Source organism: Rattus norvegicus, chromosome 8 (assembly GCF_021556685.1).
Source record: "Rattus norvegicus strain SHRSP/BbbUtx chromosome 8, alternate assembly SHRSP_T2T, whole genome shotgun sequence".
Taxonomy (NCBI): domain Eukaryota; kingdom Metazoa; phylum Chordata; class Mammalia; order Rodentia; family Muridae; genus Rattus; species Rattus norvegicus.
In genome coordinates, this window is record NC_141541.1 from 130,001,628 (window position 1) to 130,015,893 (window position 14,266).

Consider the following 14,266-nt stretch of genomic DNA (forward strand, 5'->3'; position numbering starts at 1 on the left):
TTTTCATTTCCTACTTAACATGATTCTCAGTGATCATCTCCTCGCCGATCTCTTCTGTCTCACTGCATTCGGTGGGGTTTGAATGATTGTGTGTGTGTGTGTGTGTGTGTGTGTGTGTGTGTAAGTGTGTGTACATGTCAGTGTGTGTATGTGTGTGTGAGTGTATGTGAGTATATGCATGTGTGTGAGCATGTGTGTATGTGAGCATATGTGTGTGTGTGAGTACATGAGTGCGTGCAGTATCTGTGTGAGTGTGTGAGCATCTCAGTATATGTGTGTGAGTATATATGTGAGTGTGTGTGTGTGAGCATCTCAGCATATATGTGTGTGAGAGTATATGTGTGTGTATGTGTGAGTGTGCCTGCGTGTGTGTGTGTGCGTGTGAGGAGGTGATTTAGAATTTTTACATCCTACTGCTCTACCTTTCTTACTTAAAGCAGAGCGTCTAATCTTTGCCACTAATAGGAAGACACAGTTTTATTCAAAATTCCCAATTTGCTCTCCCCTTAGGACAAAACCCTGAACACATTTTTACGTGTTTTTAATTTCCAAGGACTCTCTTGCTCTTTTCACAGTGACCTGTTTGTTTTTCCAACATAGTATATTACTAAGGATTTTATTTCCTTTCTTCAGGGAGGGAAGAAGACATATGTGCTTGGTCTGCCGCCTTAAACCAGGAGTCTGAAAGATGGGTCTGAAGGCTGCAGGCAAGGATCTCTTAGACTGAGGATAATAGACACCAGAGCCGCACTACCACAGACATCTCCACCAGAAACGTGAGTTTCTCCATAAGCGCAACAAGTCAGATTCACAGACCGGAAGGAATGGTTGTGTTGGGGTTCATTGAGGACTTAGCAGAGGCTGCGTGAGGGACTGTGTCTGTGCTGGCATCCACAGTCCCACATGCTTAGCTGCCACTGTGCCCATGGAACTATTAGCAAATGAAATTAAATACTTCAGTTGCTTAGTAACTAATCCAGTCTAAGAAAGAAGCAAAAAATAGAATACATAAATTTAGAACTTTTAGGCCACGTGCCAAGCAAAATATTCTTGCTTTTACATCCTTCCGATTATCTGCAATTTGAATGGGAGAAAATATATTTCAGCGTCTAAGAGTATGTGTTCTTATTCCTTGCTAAAAGTGAATTCTTCTCATTGGTTGAGCACTCGTGAGACATGGTCTGGCTTCCAGGTCGATGCCACACTGGCCCTCAGAAGCCCAAGTAGAAGATACTGGTGACTCTGGAATTTATTTTTCTGTCATAATCAGAAAGCCAAAAGGCATTCGGTGATTCCAGTCCTACGAAAGGAAAAGCAAAAATCTGTCTTACATAATTTTGTATAAAATAAAAGCAGCATTTCCTTTCCCAAGAGGTTTTCCAACCAAGACGCCACAACGTCTTTGTTTAAGTTTTTATGCGACACAAAAAAGAAATCACGGGTCACGTGATGCTGGCGTTTGCAGAAATACCACGATGAATAGAAATTATAGTAATGCCGGTTGTTACCGTGTGACTTTGGCCTCCCTGGAGAGCAGTCTGTGTGATTGTGGCTGCCATGTTTCAGAACAGAAAGGAAAACAAGGGTATTGGGGCGAGGTCTGAGTGGTCAGGAGCATACTGGCTCTTCCAGAGCACCCCCTGGTGTCTTCACAGCCGTCTGTAACTCCAGTTCCAGGGGATCCAGTGCCTCACAATACATGCCGGCTAAACAGCAAGATACATAAAATAGAAATAAATGCATCTCACGAGAAAAAGCTTAAGCCCTTCGGGAGTTCATATATGTCTTTTAGGGTTTCAGCGTCTGTTCCCTGAGAACACAGCAAACTGTACAGTTGGGAAAGTGTGACAATGCGGCGGTGTCTTGGCTCAGCTGCTTCTTGTATTGAGTTGGCTGAGGTGGTAAAGCGTCAGACTCTGCCTTCTGACTCTCCTCCTTTCCCCAGGGATGTCCTTCACGGAAGTCTCCTTCTTCTCTCGGCCCAGGCAGTAAGGCTGCATTTGCTCAGGAGGTCTCTGCTGCTGAGTACCAAGCCCCGCTCCTACACTGACGTTTTTTATGTGAGAACTGAGAATGTGCCTCCATTCAGATTCTTCTGCCCTTACCTCATGAAATGGAAGGCCCTTTTTTTTTCCTTTTGAAAATATTTTTAAGAGATTTATTTATTTTAATATTTTTGTGTGTGTGAGTACCTGCGTGTACGCATGTGCACCTTTCGTGTGCTGAGTGCCCTAGGAGGCCAGAAGAGAGCTTCAGAGTCCCTGGAACTGGAGGAACTTGTGGTTGTGAGCCCCATGTGGTGCCTGGAGCTGGGCCCTGCACCCTCTGGAAGAGTAGAGTTTCTCTTAACCTCTGAGCCATTGTTAATCCCATGGGTGTGAGGAGAAAGATCACCAACCCTAATCGTCATGGTCAGATTAATTAAAGCGAGTGCTTTCATTTGTGTGCACAGGCTGCCTCTCTCTAAAGGTGGGATTCAAGAGATCAGCACTGGACATGGGGAAGATAGGGGTTTTGTTACTCAGAAGTAGGGAGTTTCCTAACAGGATTTGGCAGGAAAATGGGCGGAGTCACAGAAGCAGAACATGAGCTTAAGGAGCCAGTCATAGCTCCTGAGACAAAGACGTGGCTGTAAGGTGGGCATAACGAGGTGATCATGACACCATTTAGAAGCAATGGTGTGTCTGCCGTTTCCTGGAACGGCCAGTGCAGAGCCGTTTGTAGTTAAAGTTACAGGTGGGGCATAGCCCAGTCCTGGAGAAACAGATTTAATCATAAATAGGAATGAACCCTGTTTGTTCTTACTATGAGGTGGAGGCAGGCTGTTTTATCACCATCTCTACTGCCCCTGAAGGCACATGTTAAACCATGTTTTACAGTGTTCCTCGGTGCAGTCTAAGCCCTTTGGGTGGGTTATCAAGTTCAAAATGGCTAGCAAAGATGACTCCTGTCACTCCAGAGTGTGGCCAGCCTAGGCATGGCTCTTGGCTTTGAGTGCCCAGCCACCCTGCTAGCCTAGTACCCTGTGCTCATCCTCCTGTCTCAGCTCTCCCGTATGCTAACACTCAGCCTTCGGTAGACACTCCCTAACAAGCAGGGACTTGCTCCAACATAGAAAAGCAGTCAGTTGGCTGAGCATGAAGCCTGTTTTTCTCCACTCCTGTGTGGAGCTACAGAGCTCAGGGAAAATGCACTTCCGTTTGCAATGAACCCAACCATTTAAATGTTCTTCTGTCCGTAAGTTTAGTTTTTATAAGAATCTTAACCATTTACAGAAAGGTTGGCCGATACGTTGAAGGGCTAAGAATGAGGGGTGAAGGTCACTGGCGAGGCCAGAAGATTAGTAAATAACAGTTCAACGTTAAGTTCAGGCATGCTGGGGTCCAGCGCAGTGGTGGAAAGCTAACGTGGGTGAAGCACTGGTTGGACAGGATGGAGATTTACATTCAAGCCAGCAAAATAAAGATATAATTGCCCAGTCTTGAACTGAGGCCCCACCATACACCTGGCCTTTCAGCGCTAGGTTCCATCAGGGAAGGGTTTCATGCATGCTGTGGATGCACAAGGTAGACGCTGTACTCAGCATTCGCTGCTGAACAGATCATAGGATTTCCCATCCTTAAGGATTTTCTTTTTCCACGGAAAGGTATTTGATGTACCTAGTGGGGAAAAATACAAGAGGTGGGAATAAACGCTACGATCGGAATCAGCTGGGTTAGCATGAAACCCAGGAGCAGCACCAAGACGTCCTGCAAGCCCTGGGCTCTGGTCCCTGATGAATAACCTACCTGTGGGATTTGAGCTGGCACATCTCTGCTCAGGCCTCCTGTCTGCTCCCTCTTTTCCACCGGGCTGGATGAGGAGAGGTTGCAGAGAGCAGCCGACGCGGTCTAGGAGCTCTTTGCAGTCAGTTTGTGGGAGGAAGTGTCAAGCTCTGTGATAGCTAGCTCTCAGAGGCAAGGCAAGGTGGCCATTTTGGATTGAATCTGGGTCAGGGATCTGAAGGTAACCATCTAAATAATCTGTTCAAGAAGTTAATAGAGTATGTTTACTTAACCTAATTCTCACATCAGAACTACGGTCAGCTCGATGCAAACCTAGACGTATCTGGGAAGAGGGAATCATAACTGGGAAAACACTTCCCCTCTGTAAGACTAGCCGATAGGTAAGTGTGTTGGGTAGTGTCCTGATTGTTGACTGAAGTGGAAAGGTCCAGCTCTCTGGGGGCAGTGCCAGTCATAGGTGGGTGGTCCTTGGGTATATAATAAAGCAGACTGAACAGATACTGGGCAGCAAGTCAGTAAGCAGAGTTTCTTTGTGGCTTCTGCTTCAGTTCCTGCTTCCAGGTTCCTCTCTTGAGTTCATGCCCTGACTTCCCTTGGTGACAAAATGAGACCTTAGATAATTTGTTTTTCCTCCCCAGTTACTTTTGGTCACAGCATTTTGTCACAGCAATAGAAACCCTAACTGAGACAATGGTGCGAGAGATTTAGAATAGATGTCACCTCGTTCCTGCTTCCCAGACACTGTGTGGCTGGTCAATGTTAGTTTTTATCACTCTGATCGCATCCGTCCAAAATCCAAGCCATGTAAGGCTCTCTTCTGTTATTTACCTTCCAAATTCAGAAGGTAAAGAACTAAGTTATTGCTTCAGCTAATATTTTCTCACATCTCGGCAGCTCGTCTTCACCGTCAATTTGACTGGATTTAGAATCACCTGGGACATACACTTCCCGGTGTGTCTGTCTATTGGAAGGTTTCCAGAGACATTTAACTGAGGAGGGAAGACCCACCCTAAAGGTGAATAGTACTCTCCCACAGTCTGGGGTACCAGGCTGAATAAAAAGGGAAAGGAGAGAAAGTCACTGAGCTGTGACCGGACACGTAGGCCCCTGCCGCCATGCCTTCCCCAGCATGACGGACCACTAGCCGAAATAAATCCTTCCTTCCTGAAATTGGTTTTGTGGAGCATTAACAATGAAAAAAAACAATTACATCTTTTAAAGTCACTTGTATAGCATGGATTTGGGTACAGAAGAGGGGAACACTGTATCCATCAGGGTTTAATTAGAAATAATCTTCTATGTCATTGAAACGGATTCTTTTAGAATCTACCTGGGACACTTGAATTATGAATTTAGCTGTGAGCCGTTTTAAAACCGGTTATCTCCAAAGAAGATATGCTTTTACCACAACTTGATCTGTGGCACTCACCTGGCAGTCGGGGAGCCACACAGGCCCCGTGGCCCTGGACAGAACCTCTGTATTCAGCCTGGTTCCCTGACTGCCCCAGGGCTGGCCTTCTCCATAGTCTAAAGTAACCCCACCAGGCCCCTCCCCACACAAAGCTCTGGATCCCCTGTTCCACGTTCCATGTCCTAAGAACAAGCTCCCATGACATATGGTTGGCCCACCCACTCCCAGAGAACACTAGCTGAAGGGCCTAGAGGCTCACTCCTCCCAGGATGCCCTTCCGCCTGTCTTTCCTCTGCACTCGTCTCCCAAGGCAAAATCCTGGGAAACTGGCAAGGCTGCCTGTCAGAACCGTAACTGAACAATTCCTGCTCTTACTAAGGTAGACTTCCTGGAGAGACTCCTGCCAGCAGAACTTCACTAACGTCAACAGAGCAAGGCCAGCTGGTCATGCCTTCCTGCCTTCATGGTCTTGGAGAAAGTTCAAGGAGTCTGACCCCTGAATGGCAAATGGGTTCTACAGCAGTGAAAACACAAGGCAGGGCCAGGAATTCCTCAGAGGACATGTGTGCCATGTTAGTTTGTGACCTCATAAACTTCCTAAGCCACAGGAAGGGAAGTGGGAGGAAAGGGAAGAAACCAACCGGTAAAGCCTGGGTGTCCCTGTTTCCTGTGACTTTCATAGCCTCTTCTGCCACCATGTCTCAATCTATGTTCTAAACTGGGCCAGAAAATAAGGTCCCTTTACAGAGTGCCTACCCCCTAAAGGGAGTGTTCTCATCCAGGGTGAGAACCCAAGGGTGGGGGCGCTAAAGCACAATAAAGTAAATAAAAGATCTTCCGTGTGGGAGAGGAGCACCTTTAGTATTTACAGGCAAAAGTAACCTGGAGCACAGAACTGAAAGTCTCAGGCTCCAAAGAGGAGTCCACGCTATGGACAGACAGACATGGGAGTCCTGACACACAGACACAGGAGTCCTGGCAGCCTTCTACATCAGTGAACCTGTGCTATGGGCACACAGACCCAGGAGTCCCAGCAGTCCTCCATGTCAGTGAGCCTGCACCATGGGCACACAGGCACAGGAGCCTCAGAGCCCTCTGCGGTGAGAATCACTCAGCATGGCTTAGATCCTCTATGGGATGCATCCAGCACTCCCCTCCCCAGCCCACAGCCCACGTAGCTGCAGTTATGCCCGCAACATGGTCCCCTGGGGAATGCCACTCATCACACACGTTAAAGGCAGCATGTCGAGGTTCATTGTTTCGCGTTTTTAATCTCAGACACCAGTGCAGAAGCCCAAGATGTTTATTATAATTTTGCAGACACCGCCAACAAAAGCTTTACTCATGGAGGAAAAATTAAATGTTAAGGTTGTGTGGATGATAGGGGAGGGGGAGCCATGGAAGGCTCAGAAGGATAGAGAGGGGAAGCTGTCATTTCCTTCAGGGAAGAAAAACAGGGTGAGTCATAAACATAGCTTCGTTTTCAGGCCGGCAGTTCTTACAGTAATGTGTTTTGTCAGGCAGGTCCTCCATACAGATTAACATGAAATGCCCACCGAGGTCCACCTCTCGGCCCTCGTGTCTGGGAACACCGAGGAGTGTTTTGATGAATGTCAGTTAATGACACTCACGCTCTTGAAATCAGCCCTGGCAGCCAGGGCTGGGGGCTGGGGGAGGGGAGTGCCCGTACAGAGAGGAGGCAGGGAAGGTTGTTCCTGGATTCCTAATAACCCACCTCGAAGGTGGACCAGAAACAAAATCAGGATGTCAAGACCGGTGAGCCTGCCGGGGTTATCAGGCCCAAAGCTTGGAGCACAATTTCCAAAAGTCCCCTGGTAGGAGGTATTTGTGCTTGAAGAGCACAAGGCAGGGCTGATCTCAGTGGAGGCGGCGGAAGAGCAGCCACTGATGTCCTGGGACCTTACGGCTATTCCTCAGTAGTTAACACTTCTGACTCTGTCCCCTCCCTACTCCATCCAGACACAAACCAGACCTGGAAGACTTGGCCTGCCCAGCCCTTTGTGATTGTAGCATTCAGACTTTCAGACCCTGATAAACCTGAGGAATTCAATAAAGGCTGAGGCTGCAACAGCTCTCTGTCACTCGCAGACTTAAAGCCCTCCTCTCCAGTGACTGGCAGGTGGGATGCTCTCATTCCTCAGGCCTTCCTCTTGAGCTTGACTGGGAGGACTTAGCGTTGGATTATTCTCTTACTGTTGGGAGGAAGCGCTGTCAGTGGAAATTGCTGACTAATTTTCTGGTTGTGTAGCTGACAGTTAATGCCTAGGTCTGTTAATCCTCACGAACAAAGGCTGACAGGCTACCTTGGTGTCCTGCACACAGTGGCGGTAGCCATCTCCCTGGCTTACCTTCGGTGCTTACATGCTTTTGAATGGTTTGTGTTTTGAATAGCTGCTCGCCAAAGTCTACAGCACCGTGCCCAGCTTCTTAGACATTAAATCATGAAGGAAATCAAGATCCAGGTGGAAAATTCTCTTCTTGTGAGCAGAACAGGGGTCCCAAAGGCAAGAATAAAACTAAAACACTCTGGGCTCCCCTGTTCTCATTTGTGCCCTGTGAGATGGCTCCTCCCCCCTCCCCCTCCCCCCCTCCTCCCCTCCTCCTCCCCTCCTCCTCCTCTCCCTCCTCCTCCACATCACCAGGAGTGATCTGCCCAGCAGCCCACACTGTCCCCATTCTACCCGAGAGGAGAATAAGATACATGCGTCAGGGGAACTACAGAGCATCAGTCTTAAGCAAAGTCACAATGCTCTCTGAAAAGCTTATCTTTCAGAAGGATTTTAACTATCAGACAGGCACCCAGGGCACATACCTGGAATCCCAGCACGTGGGACACAGAGGCAGCAGAGGTAGCAGGGGCAGGAGGGCCATGAGTTTGAGACCAGCCGAGACTATATAGCAGGACACTTAGTCAAAAAAAAGTGGGAGGTTGGGTGTGGTAGCAGGAGACATAGCTCAGCTGGTAAAATGTTTCTCCTTCAGCCTAAAGACTTAAAATCAGTTCCCAGAAGACACAGGAAAAAGCTGTGTGTGGTGGCACTTGCTTGCAAGTCCAATTCTGGGGAGAAAAAGGCAGGAGAGCCCCGAGGCTGGCAGACAAGCCAAGCTAACTTAATGAGCAAGCCCTAGATCCTAATGAAACTCTGTCTCAATAAACAAGGACAGTTCCTGAGGAATGGCACCCAAAGGTGTCCACTCACCTCCACAGGTGCCTTAGGGGGAGGCGGATCACTCCAGATGATATGGGGGAGGTACCATCACAAGACACAGCAGAGAACAAGGGAGCCCAGAGTGTTTCAGTTTTAGTCCTACCTTTGGGACCTCTGTTCTGGTCACAAAAAGAAAATTTTCTACCTGGCCCATGATTTCCTATGAGAATTCCTTTATGACTTAGAAACTTATTTATCCTCATTGCCAAAGAAATGAAAATAAAAATAAGTTAACTACCAACTGGGAAGAGTACCTCTTGTACTTGCACACCAGTGCTGAGCTTTTAAAGCTTTTAGTCTTGCACACTCTGGGCAATAATTATTCTCAAACCCTAAGATGATTTCCAAGAGCTGAGTTCACAGCAGAGGGCTGCCTTGTACATTTAGAACTAGCGTTACGGAAGGGAGGGGCTTTTAGACAGGAAAATGGAGAATATGTCCACCACCTTCTGCAGCAGCCTACCCATCCAGAACCTGCCCACCCTCCCCCTTCCATGATTAGGGGTACCCTGCACTGCTGCTGGTTCATCATCTGGAGATTACAAAGGTGCTTACCCTGTTTGGCCCTCCTTTCACTGGAAGCACATGCAACTGGTAGGGATGTATCCATTTTCTCACTTCCAAACCAGGGTTAACGATACCCTCACAGTAGATGACCTCATTAGGGTTTCTATTGCTACAATGAAAAACCATAGCCAAAAAGCAAGTTGGGAAGGAAAGCATTTATTGGGCTTACATTTTGATACACTGTTCATCATAAAGAAAGTTAGGACAGGAACTCAAACAGGGCAGGAACCTGGAGGCAGGAGCTGATACAGAGGACATAGAGGGGTGCAGCTTACTGACTTGCTCTCCATGGCTTGCTCAGCCTGCTTTCTAAGAGAACCCAGGACCACCAGCCCAGGGATGGCACCACCCGTAATGGGCTGGGCCCTCCCCCACCATTCACTTATTAAGAAAATGCCTCACAGTTGGGTCTTATAGAGGTATTTTCTCAGTTAAGGTTCCCTCCTTTCAGATATCTCTAGCTGTGTCAAGTTGACTTAGGACTAGCCAGCACACAAGATGACTACCAGGTGGGAGCTTAGGCACATGGAATGAGACAGTAGGTCTCGGTGTTTTCCGGAACTTTCAAGTCCTGCCAAGTGTCTCTTGTCCCTCCTCAGCAGCCTTAAACTAGGCTACTGCTGACTTTTAGTTTTTAGGCTGAGTCTCTGGTGTCTGGAACAGCAAGGTGCTCTGAAGGTGAACATTTTTCTCAGGCCCCAGCCCATGGAGACTAATTCAGAAAAGCAACTGCATTGGGCCAGAGAGTACCAGGGAACAGCCTCAAACTCCTAGGCCTAGTCAGAACTGGCGAGCTACCTCAGACTCCTGGGCCTGCTTCAGGCTCCTTCCTCCCCAACCCCTCCTTCGGTTTCAAGATTACACTCTGGCAAAACACTAAAATCGAAGCGATTATCTCTGTCAGAGAATTTCAGTTCCTGAGCCAGTTACCACTGGCAGAAATGTCAGAGGTCCCTGGAAAGGCGGGAGAATTTGGGTCTGAGAGCCCAGACCTTAGCCCTGAAGAGAGAGGGTGTCTGCCCCACAGGGCACAGGAGTGGTTAGGTGACTGAAGTAGGACTTCAGGCTCTACTTCCAAAAGTTCTTGGCATAAGGTGTATGGAATATTCTAGAGATACATATGGTATAGTGTATGTACCATAAATATTCCATATGTCCACTTCCTTAAGCCCATCTCTACAGCAGACCTGGAAGATGATCTCTTACCGAGGTCCCAGGTAATGTGTGCCTTAGAAGAGCAAGAAACCGGAAGAACAGCGTGTGGTGGCTGGGTGCTGGGTTCTCTGGTTTCAGAAGGTCACAATGAGCAAGCTCTGGGTATAAGGTAGTCGTGATGACTAATGGGCTCCAAAATGTGTGCTTAATGTTGGCAGCCTTGGTTATATAACACTGCCCATTGCTTTTACTCTGAGAACCTTCATCTATGCATCCCCAAACTTGAGGCCATCTTCCCGATGCTGCTTTCTGAACCCTGAGATTTACGGGTATCCACCATCACACCCAGCTTTGATATTGGGGAGAAAACGTTTCCAAGAATGTGGTGGACCCTGGGAAATAACGGGCCCCATTCCCAAAGGCATTCTTAAGACTGGCTGTTAGAGTGTACACCGCCCCTCGGGGCTCGCCTGCCGGAGTTGTCTTGGGAACCCCTCACTGTGTTGTTGGGGCTCATCTCTGTGGAGACAAGGAAGCCTGTGTGAGTTCTCAGCCATGGTGACTGTGGTAAATGAAGGTGACTATAAATCTTTATTCACCCCATTTCTCCTGCAGTAAAGGCGGGAGACTCAGCTAATTACAAAGTCTGTCTTGATGACCACCACCTCAGGAACTCAGGTCTCTGTGGGTGCCCCATGAGAACCTCGAGAGTACAGCATGTCCGCCCAAAGCCCCTGCCAACCTAGTCAGTTAACTCCGGGAAGGAGCTACTTTGCTTTCCTTTGCTGTTGGGAGCCCACTGTAGCAGTAAAGAATTAGTGCCAGCCATGAACCGGAGGCTGCTTTGAGGAAGCGCTGAAGACATTTGCAATATAGGGACAAGCCCTTACAACCTGTGATTTTTTTTTTCCATAAAAACTGCTAAGCTCCCTCCAGGAAAGCTTGCTTCAAGCTCTTCTTTCTCAGTCTCTCTGTTTATAAAACGGAGACAAAACCGACACCTGGTGTCACTAGGTCTGAGGTCTCTTCAGCTGAGAAGACACGGTTGTAAGGGTTTTACTTTTCCTTTCTCCCTGGCTTTTCTTAGAATCTCTGTAACTGTGTGTGGAGCCTCGAGCCGGGAGGGGACGAGGAATGGCACTGGCTGGTTGTATATTTGCGGCATTACACACCATCTCTCTTTTTTTTCTGGCAATGTGTGACGAGACTGGGGGCGGGGGTGGGGAAGTCTGGAAAGGTCAGTGTCAGAGATGCACAATCAGAGACAGCGCCAGCCCTACAACAGGAACTCCAATGCTCTCTGCCTGTATTTGAAAGGCCTATGAAAGCACTAAATCAAACAGGAACTGAGCGGTACCTCCAGGGGACTGTGATAGCTGTGCCCTAGCTCTTTGTCAAAGAACTTGTTCACACAGGAGAAAGCCCTGCATGGAAGCCCTGGCTGACAGAGCCCCCTCACCTCCCCCCATTCTGACCCTCAGTTTTATAACCTAGCTTCTAGTCAGGCCAGCAGGATCAGAAACCCTCCATTGGCCATGAAGCTCACCCGAGTTCCAAAGCTGCTTTGGCTGAGGATGAAGTGTGGACGTCCTTGGAGAATGAAGACTGAGGCTGTCTCAGGGGGACAACAGGGCAGTGGGTTTATTCTGGGCCAGCTGGTGAGGTCTGAATTGGTGAGAGCTACAGCCTCAGACCAAGCACGTGTGGTTTGGTTTTGAGACTCAGAGGTGTTGCTAATCCTGTTTTAGCAATGGAGAAACTGAGTCACAGGCCAGCATAGGATATAGCATTTCCAGGTAAGACATCACCTCTGGATTATAGAGATGTATCCTGATGTCCTCCACCCTCTGTGGCAAAAAGACTTTACCTTGAGCAAAGCCTAAGGAATTTTTGTTTAAGTATTCCTATTTAGTGATGTCAATACTTAATTATGCAGAGAGTTATCAGGGAAGCCATGTTGCTCCCTTCACTCTGGTATCTTACCTTGTGTTTCTCACCTTCCCATTTCTCCCATGAGTACTCATGTATGGAGCGCCTCTGTGTGCAGTAAGCTGCCTCCTGTTCCTAGAATTCCACAGCGTGTGTGTGTGCGTGTGTGTATGTGCATGTGTGTGTGTGCGTGTTCCTGTGTACATGCCCATCTGTGCACATGTGTGTTAGAGACCAAAGATCAATATCAGCTGTCATTCTTCCAGGAGTCATCCATCTTATTTTTGAAACGGGGTCTTTCATTGAACCTGGAACTCACTGACTGAGCTAGAGTTGCTGTTGAGAAAGCCCCAGGAATCCTTTCGCCTTCCACCCCTCAACATTTTCAATACAGGTAAGTGCCACTCCTGGAGATCTAACTGAGGTTCAAGGACTTGAACCCAAGTCCTGATAGCCTTGCATGAACCACTTTCCTGAGACTGAGCCGTTTTTCCCAGCCCCTTAAACACACTGTTGAAGTGTAGTCCAGTACTCCAGGCGACCTCAGTGCCAGCTACAGGGCAGCATCATCAGCTGCTGCAGTAAACCCCACAAAGTCCAATCACAGTCTGCAAGGCCAGTGGTCCCTGTGCCAAGGTAGCCGTTAAGCTGCCTGGAGCAGTCGGGACTTGCGGCTTGGTCTTTGATTTGCTGGTCATTTTGCCACACAGCGGCTGGGGAGTGTGCTGGGTGCCTGCAGGTCTGAAAGTGATGCAGGTGTGAGGCTGTGTTTCCACTGTCTTCCCAGCTAGGGCTGCACTTTCGAGAGGTGGGGACTCCCTCGTTCATTCTCAGAAGCCATCCCTGAGCACTGGTTGGCCTATCCGTAACTTATTCTATCCTGGAGCAGATCTGTGAATGTTCCTTCCTTCCATTAAAGATTTATTATCCTCCACGACTTCACTGATGGCTGCACTTTTAAGAAGAGAATGTCTTGGGAGAAATACTGGACAGAAGGCAAACCTATCATGGCAAAAGTCATGGGACCTTTCAAGAGAATCATCGCAGGGCCTCACAGCGGGATTGTGGGAAGGAAGTGGGTCTGCTGAGGACAGATGCAGTCAACCAGGCAGTTCAGGGCCTCATATGCTGGGCCAGGTCCCCAGACCCTAACTTCTTTTCCTCCATGAGAAAAACTACTCCTCCAGCTCCATAGTTGTGTGTTTTATCTGACAAGGGAGCATTTGGTGCTGTGAAAATGGAATTGCCAAGAACCCCCACTCGCCGAGGAAGAGACAACAGCTCGTTTGCTCTGGGCCTTGAGCCTTTCAGAAAGTCTAGAACTTCCCTGGAAGTTCTGATGGAGCAGGCAGGGACGGGGTCCTGTAGGTAATGACCTTGCAGCCAGCATGATTGAGAAGAATTATCGCAGCTTTGAACTGTTTGTGGTATGTGTTTGTCCTCCCCTTTTATTTGCCTCCCCGGGCTGGTGAAGGGGTTGTGGATTTCTGGAGATATGTGCAGACCGCAGCTCTTATTACCCAGGGGCATGTCCCTAAAATAGAGTGTCTTATAGGAAGTTCCAGGGGGCAGGGAGGTATCTTTCAGCAGAGCCTTACTAGAGCTCTGAAGGAAGTAGCTTTGTGTGTGTGTGTGTGTGTGTGTGTGTGTGTGTGTGTGTGTGTGTGTGCACGTGCGCACCTCTATGGTATGTGGAGGCATGATTGGGTAACATGATTGGGGAAGGCAAGGGACCTACAACCCATTCCACAGTTCCTCAGGGTTGATGGATTCCCACAGGGCTCTTCACTTCCTGTTGTTATCCAACCCCCTTAACTAGCCCAGGACAGAGATGAGGACAGTGCTCAGGAGAGAGGGGGGGAATTGTGGGAGGATGACACAGATTCAGATTCAGAAAAGCAGAATTTCAACAGCAAAGTAAAAGGAAGTCAAGATGTCTTAAAATCACCATATTTGAATTATTTGAGTAGAGACCACTAAGCACCTGTCCCTCAACTCAGGCCCTAGGATCCCAAAGACATGGAGACCTGGTGCATAGCTAACACTGATTTGGATAAAAAGAGAAAGGGATATATCACACCCATGCACGCGTGTGCACAAATACACACACACACAGACACATACACACACGCACAAACACACTCACACGCACGCACACAGACACATACACACTTATACACACACAGACA

The 14,266-nt window shown here is 48.2% G+C and overlaps 1 long non-coding RNA gene across 2 annotated transcripts in view; it reads left to right on the forward strand.

The window, feature by feature from the left end:
• Positions 1–14,266, forward strand: part of LOC103690480 (uncharacterized) — a 104,099-nt gene that overhangs the window by 83,364 nt on the left and 6,469 nt on the right. For both annotated transcript variants that reach the window (XR_015628169.1, XR_015628170.1), the window contains 2 exons: positions 634–776; positions 12,344–12,471. This is a non-coding gene — a long non-coding RNA (uncharacterized LOC103690480). The remainder of the gene's footprint in view (positions 1–633; positions 777–12,343; positions 12,472–14,266) is intronic.